Source organism: Pseudophryne corroboree, chromosome 3 (assembly GCF_028390025.1).
Source record: "Pseudophryne corroboree isolate aPseCor3 chromosome 3, aPseCor3.hap2, whole genome shotgun sequence".
NCBI classification, from domain to species: Eukaryota; Metazoa; Chordata; class Amphibia; order Anura; family Myobatrachidae; genus Pseudophryne; species Pseudophryne corroboree.
Genome location: NC_086446.1, coordinates 160,940,081 through 160,956,575, shown reverse-complemented (window position 1 = coordinate 160,956,575; position 16,495 = coordinate 160,940,081). Strand labels below are relative to the sequence as shown.

Here is a 16,495-nt window from a genome sequence, read left to right as displayed (position 1 = left end):
TTCCGGCCGCAGTTTTCAGAATTTAACAAAATGGTCAGAGGACCCGCAGTACATGCAGAGGTTACCCTGTTAATGACGAATTCGTTCTTCTTCCGTAAGACGAGAGCGTCCGATCTGCATAGGCTCTTCTGTCGTCACAGGAGACTGAGACCAAGAAGGATATTGACGAGGTCTAGGTTGAGAACGCGTGTTAAATCACTCAACCTTGGATTTCTCTAAGCAACACTCTCTGTAACGTTGATCAAGTTTATTGCGGATGGAAATTAATTCATCCAGCTTAGTTGGCACATCACGAATGGTTAAATCATCCTTGATCCGGCCAGCCTGGTCCTGCACTTCAGTAGTGAACGGCAGAATGCCAGAGATAACGGTATGTTATCCTTTATAAAACCCGGCTGGTATTCCCATCTAAGCTGTATACCCCATACTACTGTATGCAGTGGACAAAACAGGACTTTAGGTTGGACAAGAATATGATGTTATACTGCATAATCCAAGAAGGTGATTTTGTTAGGTACCAGATATGTGCCTGTGGTGGGAAATAGTCCCATGTATATATGTTATACCTATCATGGAATATATCCCTGAGCCTGATATGTGTCTGTCACATCAATGTACTGTTTATTGCAGGGGTGTATTATTTTGTTGTCCAGTGTGGGCTCAGCCAGATACCTATCATGTAAGTTATAAACAGGAATTGCAGGGCTGACCCCTCTCTGTCACAGGCCACCCTTCACAGGAAACAGCAGTCAGCTGAAGGGCCTCTGACATCACAAATTACTAAAAGGGGTTAAAATTGACTCAGGTTATGGCCTCAGGGCAACCAACCTTCTTATCTCCATAATTAGTGCCTATTGTTCTGGAAGGCCTTTCAGCAGATGACCAGGCAACATCCCCACAGAGGTCCACTGGTGTCCCTGGATACTTTTAAATATTAGGATTTAAAAACCCACCAATCCAAGAGATAGAGGGTGTCCCTTATCTCAGACAAGCAGCAGAGGTTTTATAAGGTGACGTGCCAAGGTTTTGGGAGTGAATTGAGTGAAGCTCCTGCCTTGTGAGGAGTTTTGGAACTAGGCTGTTGCCAGGAGTTGAAAGATACTGTCAGCCCGTTTGTCTGGAGACCTGGCTCCGCGGAGACGGTCAAGTATACGCAGCTAAGCGTTTGCTCCATCAGGAGTTCTCCCAGGTGTGTGGCTTGTGTGCCGGCTGGAGCCGGGTGACTAGTCAGCAAGCCCTACCTTTGGTGAGTAGAGGACCAGCAGGCCAAAAGCGGCCATGATCAGCAAGACAGACGTCATTGCCCCTTCCAGCGTCCTACAGGAGTCGCAAAATGCAAGTACTCCCTGAGGTGGCTAGTGACTGTGTAGGGGCAGGAGTTTTTTGCTTTTGTTTGGTTCTTTCTCTTATATAATCTTAACTCTAATGTATAAAGTGAGGTTACATTTTTTTCATGTATAATTAGTGGGTATGAAAATAAAGGTGCATTTTGTACCTTGTGATTGCGTGCTTACTGTGTGATCTCAGAACTCGGTAATGACCCCTAGGGCGCTGCGCAGAGCTGTAAATGCTGCCTTTCTCAAGGGAGAGATGAGTAATAGGTGAGAATTACGCACACATGAACCCGGGGTCCTCACAATTGGTGGCATCACACAGTCCCAACATCTGGGCAGAGCCAGGAGTCTGTATTGGTATATACGGTGATGGTGTAGGGGCTTTCTTAGTATAGCAAATATATATTGATTCAAGCTTTTTCGCATTAACTAAGATATTTACTCCTGCTCACAAATATAGGTTCATGTTTCCTTAAAAGCTTCACAGATATTTCATAAGCTCAAAATTATATTCAAAGCATGAATTGGTCAATGTCACAGCACCAGATGTATCCAAGGCCAGTCAAGCATATCGCCAAAAGTTCTGAACATCGAGGAGGATTTTGACCTGTCCTGACCTCCAGAGAGGATGTTCCGGGAAAACCGATAATCGCAAAGCAATAAATATATTTTAATTGCTAATTATAATCTTGTGTGACAATTGATGTGTTTCAGTTTTCAAGACATACATGGTGTATTCTGATTGGCTAAATGTATTGGCACACATGAATCCTTTGTTCTATTACTATAAAATAAACCTTATATGGCCCCTAAGACAGATCAACTATGAACTGCTTAGGTTACACAATGATCCTGTGTCACCTTTTCATTCACTGATCTCCAACCGGTTGCTAAGGGAAACAGAATTCTGACTGATGACTGCAGAGAGTTTATAGACTAGACCTGAATAGGTTAACATACCCTATCATTTTGGGACCTCGTCCGGAGATCTTCCAGCATCTCCCCCACTGGCAACAAATCCTCTGATCTTTCAGGAACCGCTGATAAAAAAAACCGGTAAGTGAGATTTATTGTGTAGATTTCTACCTGCTCACTTGAACTCAGCGTTTCTTGAAATCTGGGGAAGTCCAGTCGGGAAGGTCAGAGAATATCTTAAAGAACCCAGTGTCAGTCAGAAGAAATTCTTTAAAGGTACCATACATTTATGTTATATTGTTGAATTGTGGGTAAATAATTTCAGATAATTTGTCACAAGTGCACAGGGGGAATTAATCAAATATGCAGAAAACTTTTAAATTGTGAAAGTACTAATACATGTTTATTAAGAAAATAGAGCCGTTTTATAAAGGTGGCGCATGGCCAAGATATGTTCTAATGCTGATAACCAGTTTGAATTGATAAATAACCAAAGAGGTATATGCAAATCTTGTACCTGTGTTGTTGTGTTAAGAAAATACAAAGGGTCCGTAGCACCGAGATTGGTGGCAATTACAAGCACTGAAGTCTCATTTGGTTATGTGGAAAATGATGATGAATTTTATTGTACAAAAGGTTGTCATTTTAAAAAGGGAATTGTTGGAACATTACATTGAGAATGATTGGTCTAACATCATAACCTATTGGCCCAGGAACCACATAATCCCAGGTCTAAGACCCATGTGCCCGTGCAGCCTCAAACAGCTGCCGTGCACACAGATAACAGATATAGCATTTGTCATCCTTGTTTTTGTATCCTTGCACTGTTATATGTACTCTGTCAATATGCTTTTGAAAAGGTGGGGGGGAGTCGGGTTGTCTGCTGAATAATGAAACCAGTGTAACTAGATTCTGCTGCACACATTGTACTGTATATATTGTATGTCCCTATGCAAGACAGTTAAAGGGGTAGGATTGGGTCAGTAATAAAGAACAGCTACTGTCTGAAAGAGACACAAGGTGAACGTATTCCAAGAATAGTGGGGAGTTTACCAAGAACACAAGGTACAAGCAGGAGTCTATATAGGCAGAGGGATAGACCCTTGGAGTAACTTAACAATAATATTAGGGACGCATCTCAGTGATCCAGAAGAAATAATCTATTATGCAGGTCTCACTTGGGGAGCAGTACTAACAGATTTTCCACAAAAGCAGGGAGGAAGGGGCAACACTACAACCCCAGTCATTTGTCCACAGACGGATTTAAGGAGCTTTTTAGGTACAAGGATAGAAGAGATTCTTCAGAGTCAGCGTCTCACAAGGAGATTTTAAGTCCCTCATAAGGGGTTGCTAAAATACCACATCAGGATGGGTTCAAACCCGTGGATATTGTTAGTAACAGGGAGGGTAAGAAAAGCTTTAAAAGGAGATTTTAAGTCCCTCATAAGGAGTTACTAAAATACCACATCAGGATGGGTTCAAACCCGTGGATATTGTTAGTAACAGGGAGGGTAAGAAAAGCTTTAAAAGGAGATTTTAAGTCCCTCATAAGGAGTTACTAAAATACCACATCAGGAGGGGTTCCGCGCACGTTCACCCAGGCATGGGAGCGCGGTCTGTAAAGATGTCAGGGCCCGACAAACCCGTGGATATTGTTAGTAACAGGAAATCTCTGAAAGGAATAAGTAAAATTTTCAAAAGAGCAGGTTTTCCATCAGAAGGGACACTAGACTTAGAGAAATGGGAAAAATTTGCCTCCTGTAACAAGAGTTGGATAATTAAGCATAATAGTAGAGATCAAGCATCCATCTGGATCACTGTAGCAAAATAATTAGGAGCAGAGAATAGAAGAAGAGATGAGGAAAATGATTTCCCCATTGTACCAGAGTACTCAACAGCACCACAACCAGCGTTAAACTCACTGCCTGTAATTGCAGCAACAGCACCTGCACACTATACCCCACCCCTATACCCAGACATGCATGCACACCAAGGTACCCATAGTATGAACAGAATGAAATCATCTGCAAGCTCACTAACAGTAAAATTGAAAAAAAGATGAGCCAGGAAAAGAGTGACGAATAATCAGCCCTATCTTAGAATGATCTGTGGTTGAAAATCCGAATGATTTACCTGAGCTATGTGTACAGAGTATGCCCCAGTGTCCTGATACTTTATCACAAGAAACCCCAACAAGACCAACCAAAGAAACTGGGCAGCTAAAGTTCCCCTCATGTTTAAACGAGTGGTGGACACCTGGAATCAAGCTATGAGTCCAGTAAACAATTGTCCACAATCAGGAACTATAGGCGAAAGGGTGCAAATCAGGTGAAGAGGAGAAGCAAGGGGTCAAGACACAGCCTCTACAGTTTTTCATGCCCAGGTGCATAATGTACAGAATAAACTGACATATTTTCCAGAAAGATTGTGTCCGGTATGTCAGTTTTGCGTTCCAGAAGGATATGAACATTGCCCAAATTGTGGAAACTGGATTTCACACCATGCACCACCATGCCAAGATATCTATGCGACTAGAAATACTGAAAGACGGTCATCATTGCCTATTTCTCTGTATCCAGCACAAGTACAGAGAATACGCAACCCAGATAATGCAGCCAGGACGAACGAACCATACATCGTACAGAGCCAACACCACAAACCATGGTATGGCAATGGCCTCGCAAATATAGTTGCAGAGTCCCTAGATCCTAGAAAAAACCCAATAGCAGTTTATGCCTATATGGAAAGAATTCAAACCATATGGACACCGGCATGGGTCGACTACCACCAGTTGTGTGAGGCTATACTAGGACCAGCAACTGCCCAAACAGTAAGCACCATGTTAAAAGCAGATGCAGTAGATGATTGCCCAGCCATAACGGACGTTCCGACAGAGAAAAATAGAACAACGTTTGAAAGTGGAAAGATGTACATGACAAGACTTAAGAGATGGTGTCATGCACAGACACTCAGGGCACCAGCAGCCCCAGATTTGAAACAGGAAAAGACTGAGTCCATCAGAACTTACTATGATAAAGTCACTATACGACACACAAGATGATAGAATATGAAGGTGTGCAACTCCTGTGTCCGGCAACAGTGTACTCAGTCACCACTGGCAGTTCGATAAAAGTGACTTTACCCACAGGAGACCCAAGGGTTTCAAGAGCTGTTTTTATGCACAACCAGATTCCTCTACGTTTACTTACAGATCAAGCCATTGCAACGACTGGATTGGGAGGTTAAGCCCTACCCCTGCAAGAAAGCAAAGATGTAACCTGAAATACAAGCTGCTATACAAGACTATCTCTCACAGGAAAAGTAAGACAAAGAGGAACAACAACTCCCAGCATAAACATCATTATGTTAAACACCAGCCTGGGTGGACTTGGAAAAAGAAAAGTTGAGAAACAATATGAAGGTTGCATGAAAGTTTGGAGACTAAAGGAAGTCTGCTTTAAGAAGGACAAAGAAAGACATCTGACAAGTGGTCAGTACTACCTGGCAAGATTACAGAGATAATGCCATGATTTAAAGCAACAGAAGCTCCGGGGTTTAAAGCAAATAATAAGGAACAAGACAGAAAAAGTTCCAGAAGACAAATGAATGATGCTTCTTCTGCCAATATGAGGTACGGGCTTCTTCGGGTACTCCCCAGTGAACATAATGTCTCCAGAGGAAACAGCAGAAGGTATGATTACAGTCACCTTGCCCACTGGAGAAATACGTTTGTGCCTAATGAATGCTGGAGCCGGCACACGCAGAAGACAGCAGAGGGAGATACCACAAGAACTGGTGATATCAGAAATTCTTAAAGGGACATGAGATGAGAGAAATGCAGTCACCAATACCAGCCCAGTTCTTGACCTCGGAGTACATGTCCAGTGACTTTGCTGAAGCACAATGTACTAAAGCTTATCCAAGGAGAATACAGTACACACCAGCAGAAGTTTAACTTTCCAGCAACTTATCAAAGGAAAGAACAAAAAGCCATTTAGAAGCAAGTTAAAACAGAAGTTCAGTATTGGCTCATTCCCGCAGTACCAGTTGTAGAAGAAAGGAAGCAATACTACTGGACCAGGATAGCTTTGTGGAGGGGCTATATCACCAAGTGATTTATCCACAAAACACACAGCTAAATACAGGATGTGAATGAACTGTTGATTGCCACCACCACTAAAAGAAGTACCAAGAAGGGGCAGTGTCCTTAGTGAAGTTTCTGGAAGAACAAGACTGCAGAGCCTCAGAAGGAGAAATTGCAGCTAGTCAAGCAAGAGTTAATCTTCCTAGGACACCCAAGGTACCCGACATCTAACAAAAGTGAGAAGGAAAAGATTCAGACTGCAAGCTAAGATGCCAACTAGTGTCAAGCAAATCAGATGATCATTCCTGGGCCTAGTAGGACACTACAGAACACGGATACCTCTAGCACCAGTCTACATGCAAGCATTGTATGACAACACTGAAAGGGAGGAGGGTCCGCATCCTACATACAGCAACAGATGAATTAGGCTATTGAACAGTTGGAAACAGCAGTTGCCTCATCTCAAGCCCTAGAACTACCTGACTATTAAAGAAGGAGGCCATACATAGAAGTCCTTATGCAAAATCATGGACTGAGGTAAGACCAGTGGCCTACAACTCAAGCAAGCTTGACAGCGGTAATCAAAGAGCACCTACCGGCATCAGAGCAGTGATAGCAGCAACAGTCCTAGAAGAGTATAAGAGCACAGACACAGTGATGAATCAGAAGTCCTAGAAGAGGACAAGAGCACAGGTATAGTGCTGAATCATGAACTTATCATCCAGGGTCCACATGCAGGTACAGAGAAGCTTCAACAAGCAAGAACCAAACACCTGTCAGTGGCAAGACTGACCATGTATGAAGTAGCACTGCCAAAGTGCGACAAGTAACCATCAGAAGATGTATTACCCTCAACGCAGCAACCCTTTTCCAACATTAATCAATAAAGGTGTTGAATCTCAAGATTCAAAAGGAGGGAAAAACAGATTATCTACTGATGAATGGGAAAGCCAGAAGTTTCTAATATTCACTCACGAAGGTAAACAATATTGTTGGACACGATTACCCCAAGGGGGAGCCACCAGTCCATCAGATTTCTCAGAGGCAATGGCATTAATCCTGCAGAAATGGAGACCACACTTTACAGACATCCAGTTAGTTCAATATGTCGATGATCTGCTTATTGCTGCACAGACAGAAGAGAAGTGAAAAAAAGGAAAACAGCATCACTGCTCATCTTTTTGGCAGAAGAAGATTGCAGAGTGTCAAAAGACAAGCTTCAGCTAGTACAGAAAAAAGTTGTCTTCTTAGGACACTGCATATCTCAAGGAACAAGGCATCTTACTGATGAAAGAACAAAAGCAATAACTCAAGCAAAAACCCCAAGAACATTAAATGAAATCAGAGCTTTTCTGGGCCTTATTGGTTATTGCAGAGAATGGATACCCTCAGCTTCATTACTGATGCAATCTCTATATGAATTAACAAAAAAGGAGGCGTCAGCAGAAAACAGGGACACCATTGAAGAAGCAGTAAAAAAAACCTAAAGCAAGCCATAATAACAGCCCCAGCATTGGGATTGCCTGATTACAAAAAGCCTTTTAACCTATTCTGCCATGAAAACAGAGGGCATTCTTTAGGGGTGCTCACCCAGAAATACGGACCAAAACAAAGACCAGTGGCATACTATTCAGCCCAGCTGGATCCGATTATCAGAGGAGCACCATCCTGTGTCCGAGCAGTGGCAGCAGCAGCAATAATGAAGGAAAAGGTGACAGACATCATTGTGCTTGATCATCCACTGTGTATACAAGTACCGCACGCTGTAACAGAAATACTAAGTCAAGAAAAAAGCAAGCATCTTTCTGCAGCCAGACTTACCAAATATGAAGTGATTGCCTAGCCCTCATGGAATTAGAGACTTTACCTCTTCCTAATGTCCAAGATACACCACTGGACAATCCAGACATGAACCTGTTCGTCGATGGATCAAGATATTATGATAATGGATCCCCAAGGACAGGATATGCAGTAACAACTGAAACTTAAGTCATAGACTCTGGACCATTGCTACCAAGAATGACAGCACAAGAAGCAGAACTCATAGCAATGACCAGAGCCTGCATACATGCTGAAAACATGACAGCTAACATCTAGTCCCAGGATTACGCTGTTATTTGGAAAAGTAGGGACTTCAAAGGTGCAAATGGAAAACCTATCAAACATGCCAGTTTGATTATGGAACTCTTCAGAGCATTGGAACTACCTAAAAGGATTGGCATAATCAAGGTACAAGCACATACTAAGAGCCAAACCATGGAAGCTAAAGGAAATGCATTTGCAGATGCAGAAGCCAAGAGAATTGCCTTACAATCAAAAGAACTTGAGCAAGTCTTAGTAGCTCAAGATGTGAAGCAAATGCCCAGTGAGAGGAGTTGATCAAAATTCAACAACAAACATCACAAGGAGAAAAGGAGAAATGGAGATGATTGGGGGCAGAAGAAGATGAACATGGACTTTGGAAGTCAAGAGAATTAAAGTACTGTCTACCAGCAGCTCTATTTCCACCTATGTTACAAGTAGCTCATGGACAAGTACATCATTCAAAGGAAGCCATGGCTCCTGGCTTCAATAAAGCTGCAACAAACTTTGTAGCAGGATGCTGGATCTGTGGAATCAGCAATCCAGGACAAAGAACCAAGACACCTCTAGGAACTATACCCAAATCCTCTTACCCATTTGAAAGACTACAAATTGACTATATACAGTGGCCACGAAGCGGTCCATATGAATATGTACTAGTAGCAACGGACATGTTTAGTCGCTGGGCCAAAGCCTGGCCAGTAAGCAAAGCCACAGCAAAGAAACTGATAGCAGAAGTAGTATGTAGATTTGGGATACCTGAGGTTATAAAATCAGATAGAGGTACACATTTCACAGGAGAAGTCATGCAGCATATAATGAAAGATTTGGGGGTACAGCAGGCCTTCCATGTGCCTTACCGCCCCCAGGCGAGTGGGAGGGGGGACATCTGAACTTTGACCTTGAGCTAAAACTACAGAAAATGACAGAAACCAAAAGAACTTGGCCAGAATGCCTACCTATAGTCTTGTTTAATATTAGGACCACACCCATGAAACCTAGTAAACTGACTCCATATGAAATATTGTTTGGGTCAGCTCTAAGAACAGGTTGTTATTATCCACAACAATTACAACATAATCATGGTGATTTTTACAGGTTATGTACAGGAGGTCTGTAAAACATTGACTAACCTCCATTGCCGAGTGTTTTCTTCCATTCCAGACCAAGAAGGATCAGCTACGCATAAGCTAAATCCAGGAGATTGGGTCTATTTAAAGAGACATGTGAGAAAGACCTTTGAACCAAGATATGATGGTCTATATCAAGTGCTGCTAACCATGTCTACCTTAAATTAAGGTGAAAGGTCGTGATACCTGATTACATGCATCCCACTCGAAGAAGTTGACAGTGACTCTCCAGCCAGAAGAATGAAGTTGCTTATCCTTTGGTTGTTGTTAGGGGTAATCCCCAAGGTTTGGACTATAAGTCCAGGGGACTGGTTTACTGAAAGGGAATAGTTCATGCCTCGTGTAGGTAAAATAGGGAGAAAAAGTGGAATCTAAAAGAGGGGAAATGATGGTGTAGGGGCTTTCTTAGTATAGCAAATATATATTGATTCAAGCTTTTTCGCATTAACTAAGATATTTACTCCTGCTCACAAATATAGGTTCATGTTTCCTTAAAAGCTTCACAGATATTTCATAAGCTCAAAATTATATTCAAAGCATGAATTGGTCAATGTCACAGCACCAGATGTATCCAAGGCCAGTCAAGCATATCGCCAAAAGTTCTGAACATCGAGGAGGATTTTGACCTGTCCTGACCTCCAGAGAGGATGTTCCGGGAAAACCGATAATCGCAAAGCAATAAATATATTTTAATTGCTAATTATAATCTTGTGTGACAATTGATGTGTTTCAGTTTTCAAGACATACATGGTGTATTCTGATTGGCTAAATGTATTGGCACACATGAATCCTTTGTTCTTTTACTATAAAATAAACCTTATATGGCCCCTAAGACAGATCAACTATGAACTGCTTAGGTTACACAATGATCCTGTGTCACCTTTTCATTCACTGATCTCCAACCGGTTGCTAAGGGAAACAGAATTCTGACTGATGACTGCAGAGAGTTTATAGACTAGACCTGAATAGGTTAACATACCCTATCAACGGCTAAGCTCTGAAGGCGCCATAGCACGTAACCCAGTAGTATAGAACCACACAGAGAAGAGCTCTTGTAAACCTAGCAGGGATGCCGGGGAGAAGCAAATGGATCATGTGTGTTCGCATTAAGCGAGGGCAAAATTCCGCTTAAGTGTCAGCTTGTCCAGGGGAACATTCCCTGCAAGCGAGGGAGCAGTAGAGTGTGCTGTAGCCCAGAATCGGAAGCTGAAGTGAGAGGGTCCAGCAGTTGACGCTGAACGAGCCCTACTAGTGCAGCCTGCTTGAAGAGGGAAAGAAGCGCCTGAGGAGAGGCAAGAAGTGCCCAAAGTCTCCCAGAGCAGGGGAGCTCATAGATGAGGAATCATCATGGAATCGGCTGGCTGAGGAATGGGACCTGAGGAGTCCATCCACAAAGATGCAGCCCTTCTGGTAGCACTGGGAGGCAGCGTGCCTGTGGACTAGCTTGTGGACGGGAGCTACCACAGAGGAGAAAGTTGCCTACCTGACAGAGGAATTTATGCAGTATAAAAGTGATGCTGATACAGACAATCTGCTGGATACGTTGGAGTGGAAGGCATTTGTTACGGAAGTAAGTAACTCAACGCACCAAATAATGCAGAGATATCGGATTGCTGAGGCCCAGCATCGGGTGAAGTGGTTCCTGAAAAGGAGCCTGCAACGAGAACCCAGAGGGAAGAGGAAATTATGGTGCCACCTGGGTGGACGACCAAGGGGTCCATTGCAGGGGTTCAAGGTGGGGAGGTAGAGAAAATGCAGATTGCAGAATCGGGAGATCAGTTAGCACAAATGAGTCTAGAGGACCTAAGTGCAGAATGGAAGCTACGATGCAGCACCCCTACTGAAGGCCACTCACATCACACCCTTATCCAATGGGTGTTTGAGCAACAGGATAACCCACTACATGCATTAACTGTGTATAGGACATGGGTCCTGTGTCCAGGAGAACTGAGAAGTATGTGGGAGCAGCTGCAGTGTCTCCTGCAATGCTTTGAGGATGCGGAGGAGGTCACAGCTTTAAAACCCCACTGGTACTAGGTATGCAAAATCTGCAGTCACTGTGTATAGTGCATCACACTTACTCTGCCCCGGCTAGTCATGGGTTCAGGCACAGATACCAGAGGGTCCCCTGAATAATCAGGTGTTTAATTACTGTTGCATTGTGGGAGTGGACTACAGGTGTCGGTGCAGCGCATAAAGAATTGGGCGCCAGGCCATCTCATAAAACAGCATAAAGTTTATTTAACATAAAGCAGGGATATAGCAGGGATAACTTCTTAACACTCCTCCAGCACAAAGCATAACGGTTACATTAGATCACATATCAAGGCACCTCCTCCAGCGCATCACTTAATTGCAGCGGCATGAACATGGCGAACAGCATTACGTACCAGGGCATTCTGTGACCAGTAGTGCTACACATACCAGGTTACCGTCTCTCTCTCTCTGTCATAGCGAGGACTCTTATCCATGGGGGGCTTCTAATCATACCGCGTGGCTTCCGGCCACTCCCCAGATGCATCCTCTCGTGAGACTCACACCTGTGGCACATTCTTCTCCTGGCATCACCCTTTCACTGGATTCTGAGTACTGCTGCTCTCACACTGCGATCTCTCCCTCTGTCAGGTGCCATGCTGTGTCTGGCTGGGTTTGGCATATCTCCCCACCTAAACATGTGGGAGCCCTCACTGGGGCTACATCTTTCCAGCTCACACACCACGCTTCTCTCCTAGCTAACACACGTGCTTCTGCTAGCTAACACACCAGGTTCTGGGCTGCAAAAGACACCAGGCTGCAAAGACCATGCTGCTGCTGCATGACAGCCTTTTAAAACCTTTTATTCCCGGGGAGACATTCTATCTGGGTTTTCCCGCCCTGAGCTCATCTGGGATTTCCCGCCCTGAGCTGCAACTTGGTGAGTCTTGCATTTGCTTTTTTGCAGGCTTATCTGTTGTGCTGTGAGCTGGGCTGTTAACCCCTTCTGTGCTGCAAGCTGTAGGCTGCTGGCTCAGTTCTATACAGCTCCAACAACCCTTTTACTTTTATTACAGTCATACTGGCACCTGTAGTGCCACAGAAACTTTGTGCTTGCAGTTCCAGGATATTACACAGCAGCACAGGGACAGTTGAATTCCCCAGAGTGGCTGGACAGGTGTCGCAGAGTGCAATCTGAGGAGCGCCATCTGCTACAGCTTATGCACACTAAGTAAGCTGCAGAACTAGACCCCCCCTACTGACACAAAGAGAAATAGCAGAACTGTTCCCATTTATGCTGCTTTCAGATCGCAAATGCCGGATCCTACGCGGTAAGAGAAACGTGTACTTACCGGGTGGGATCCGGCATTTGCGCTCCGTTGCTGGCTTTCCGACCCGGCAATATACCGGGTCGGTTGCCATAGCAGCGGAGGGCGCAGCAGCAGCAGGGGCGGGGGTGGAGGCGGCGCCGGGAGATGAGCTCATCTCCTGCGCCGCCTCTGCCTATGCTGTGAATGGGAGCCGTGTCGCATCGGAACGGCTCCCATTCACACTGCACCTGACCCGGTAATCAACCCAGTAAGAACCCTTCTTTTTTACCGGGTTGAATTTCCGGGTCAGGCGACCCGCTAATTCAGAATTGGACCTTTCACATCGCACACTGACCCGTTTCGACACGGCAATATGCCGTGTCGATACCGGGTTTTTAGTGCGATGTGAAAGGGGTGTTAGTGAATTGGAAAATGAAGAGCTAGCTGTGGAGTGTCCCTGCAGTATGAAACCAGTGCCCTGTGACTCAGAAGGAGCCCTAACATCAGATACTGGGGTTGTGGCAGATAAAAGTATGGGAGAGGATATTTATTCCCCCTATGCGGTGTCTGGGAGTATGGTGGAGCTGGACACTGTGGCCCTGCAGGACAGAATGATGTACCTAGAGACATGCAATGGATGAAGCAGAGCCAGGGGCCAGGGTGAGTGCTTCACCAGAATATAGCTCCATAGCAGACTAGAGCACAGAGAATGTGCCTGTTATTGCAGAGATTCCAATGCCAGAGACAGAAGAGGCTGAAAGCTTCTGCCTGCAGCTGTTACCAGCTGTCACCCAGTGTACTAGGCTGGGGAATGCTAACAGCCAACTGAATGGGGTGCACACCCTACAGGCACCCCAGGAGAAGATGCAGTACACCTTCCCTTTTGCTGAGGTGGAAGATGGAGACCTAGGAACCAGTCACCAGGAGTTCTATGAGGACTGCGTCCCAGAAGAGATTGCAGCGGAGGGGGTAGTACTGCAACCCTTCTCAACCGCAAACATACTAGTTGAGGACAGCATCTTACACCAGGAAGCCCAGCATATTCAGCTGGGAAAGTAGGAGGAGGAGGTGCCCTGGGTGTATTCTGCCCCCCTAACACCCGAGGATTATAAAGTATTGTTACCGGTTAGCGATTCAGACAATGAGGAGCTGAAATCAGAGTACTGGTATGTACCCAGGGAGGTACCAGAGACGCTTAACACAAGATCAGAGCCGGAAGTAGATGCGGTTGTGTGCCTCTATGGTAAATCCCTTAATAGTGTTGTGGACTGTAATTATGTGCCAGGGGAGGCGTTGCAGCACAGGGGCAGCCAAGCCAACGCCTGTGAAGTGGATGGTAAGAGGCACAGTGTGCAACCCCCCTGCCCCTCAAAGGAGGACTCCTCACTACCCAGCACTGCATCAGCAAGAGAGGGGGAGGACACACCTGGAGGCAGGAGGAAGATGTCAGCAGTACCACTGTACAGTGTCATCCTACCAGTCCCTACGCCAGTCAGGCAGGGTAAGCCGGGTGAGCTGGAGAAGATGGAAGGTCACCCTAGTGAGGCCCAGCAGTTGTTGTTTGAGGGGGTGGGGGAGGTGCTAGGCTCAAGTGAGGGGTATTTTGGAGGTTTTTGAGGGGGAGCATGTGGAGAATTGGTGATACTCCCAGCTCCCCTGCAGTCATTGTTCCCCTTGTTGCTAATTGCAGGAGGAGCGCCCCCACCACTGCCTACCACTGGTGGCAGGGGGGTGCAAATTATGCTCAGACCCTGGGAGGTGGGTGAGCCAGAGAAGATGGAAGGTCACCCTGCGATTGAGGGTGCACTGAGGCCCAGCGATTATTGTTTAAGGGGTCAGAAAATGTTGTAATCCCCTGCAAGGTAGTAGAGTCTTTTGAGGGGGCAGAACATGGGGGAGTTGTTGAGCCTCCCTGCTCCCCTGCAGCCATTGTCCCCCTTGTTGCCCAGTGCAGGAGGAGCACTGCCTACTCCTGGTTGCAGGTGGGTGCAGATTATGCTCCGACCCTGGGAGGTGGGTGAGCAGGAAAAGCTGGAGGGTCCCACTACTAAGGCCTGTTGATCATTCTATAAGGGGGCAGACGATGTTATAGAACAGAGAGTGGGTTTTGTACAGGATTTTGAGGGGGGAGCATGGGGGGAAGCATTGTCGCTACCCACTGCTCCCCTGCAGCCGACACCCACACTGTCATTAAGGTCAGAAGGAGAATCCACGGCCAGGTTCCCTGATGCTGGTCTGCGTGCACAGATTGGGCCCATTCCGGTTGCGCCTGAGGTGAAGGGAGGGCGGTCACCCAAACAGGAGGGAAGATTTCCTCATATTGGGGGCAAACCCAGTACCTGGGATACTGGAGGTTGTGCTAAAAACTGTGAACTGATGAGCCCAGACCCAGAGGACACTTTGAGCCTGCGGTTGCTGAACCAAGGGGGGCCATGTATAAACCTTATCCAAGGCCACTGGGTAGCTGTGGTCACTGACTCGCAGAGGATGGAAAAAATAGGAAAGTGTGTGGAGAAGGGGGAGTTCCTAGTATCCCTGGATATCAAGGATGCTTACCTACACATCCCCATATGGCCTCCTCATCAGGCTTACCTCCAGTTCGCTGTACTGGACCACCACTTCCAGTTTCAGACCTTACCCTTTGGTCTCTCCAGAGCCCCAACGGTATTCACAAAAGTTATGGCAGAGATGATGCTGCAATTGCGCAGGATGGGAGTCAACATAGTCCCCTATTTGTACGATCTCCTGATAAAGGCAGTCTCCAAGGAACGTCTGCAACACAGCATAAACTTGACTACTTGTCTGCTTACAGACCACAGGAGGATCCTAAATTTCCAGTAGTCTCACCTGGAACCTTCACAAAGAATCCAGTTCCTGGGCATGATACTGGACACGCTAGCTCAGAAGGTATACCTCCACATGGACAAGGCCTTGACAATCCAGGCTATGGTCCACTCGGTACTCAGACCTCTCAAGATCTCGATTCATCTTTGCATTCGCCTACTGGGCAAGTTGGTGGCCTCCTACGAGACAATCAAGTATGGCAGATTCCATGCTCGCCCATTCCAGCTGGATCTGCTGGACAAGTGGTCATGGTCTCAACTACACATGCACCAGTGTATAGCTCTGTTGCCAAAAGCACGGATCTCCCTATTATGATGGCTACAAGTCTCTCACTTTGTGGAGGGTCGGAGTTTCAGTACCCAGTCCTGGACTCTACTGACAATGGATGCCAGCCTCTGAGGTTGGGGGGGCTGTGACCCAGGAGGCTCAGTTCCAGGGAAAGTGGTCGTGTCAGGAATCTGCACTCCCGACAAATGTTCTGGAACTCAGGGCAATTTACAATGCTCTTCTGCAGGCCTCCTATCTTCTCCGAAATCAGGCCATTCAGGTACAGTCGGACAACACCACGGCGGTGGTGTACATAAACCGGCAGGGAGGAACGAAAAGCAGGGCTGCAATGCGAGAGGTGTCAAGGATACTCATCTTAGCGGAGGCCAATGCAAGGGCCATCTCAGACATTATTCATTCCAGGCGTGGACATTTGGGAAGAGGACTTACTCAGCAGGCAAGACCTCCATCCAGGAAAATAGGCCCTTCACCCTCAGGTGTTTTAACAACTGGTTCACCAGTGGGGCTGTCCGTAGGTAGACCTGATGGCTTCTC

The 16,495-nt window shown here is 45.9% G+C and overlaps 1 long non-coding RNA gene across 3 annotated transcripts in view; it reads left to right on the top strand.

Annotated features, from left to right (window-relative positions):
• LOC135054994 (uncharacterized) overlaps positions 1 to 10,414 on the top strand; it is a 38,821-nt gene extending 28,407 nt beyond the window's left edge. For all 3 annotated transcript variants that reach the window (XR_010243611.1, XR_010243612.1, XR_010243613.1), the window contains one exon: positions 1,822 to 10,414. This is a non-coding gene — a long non-coding RNA (uncharacterized LOC135054994). The remainder of the gene's footprint in view (positions 1 to 1,821) is intronic.
• The last annotated feature ends 6,081 nt before the right edge of the window (positions 10,415 to 16,495 follow it).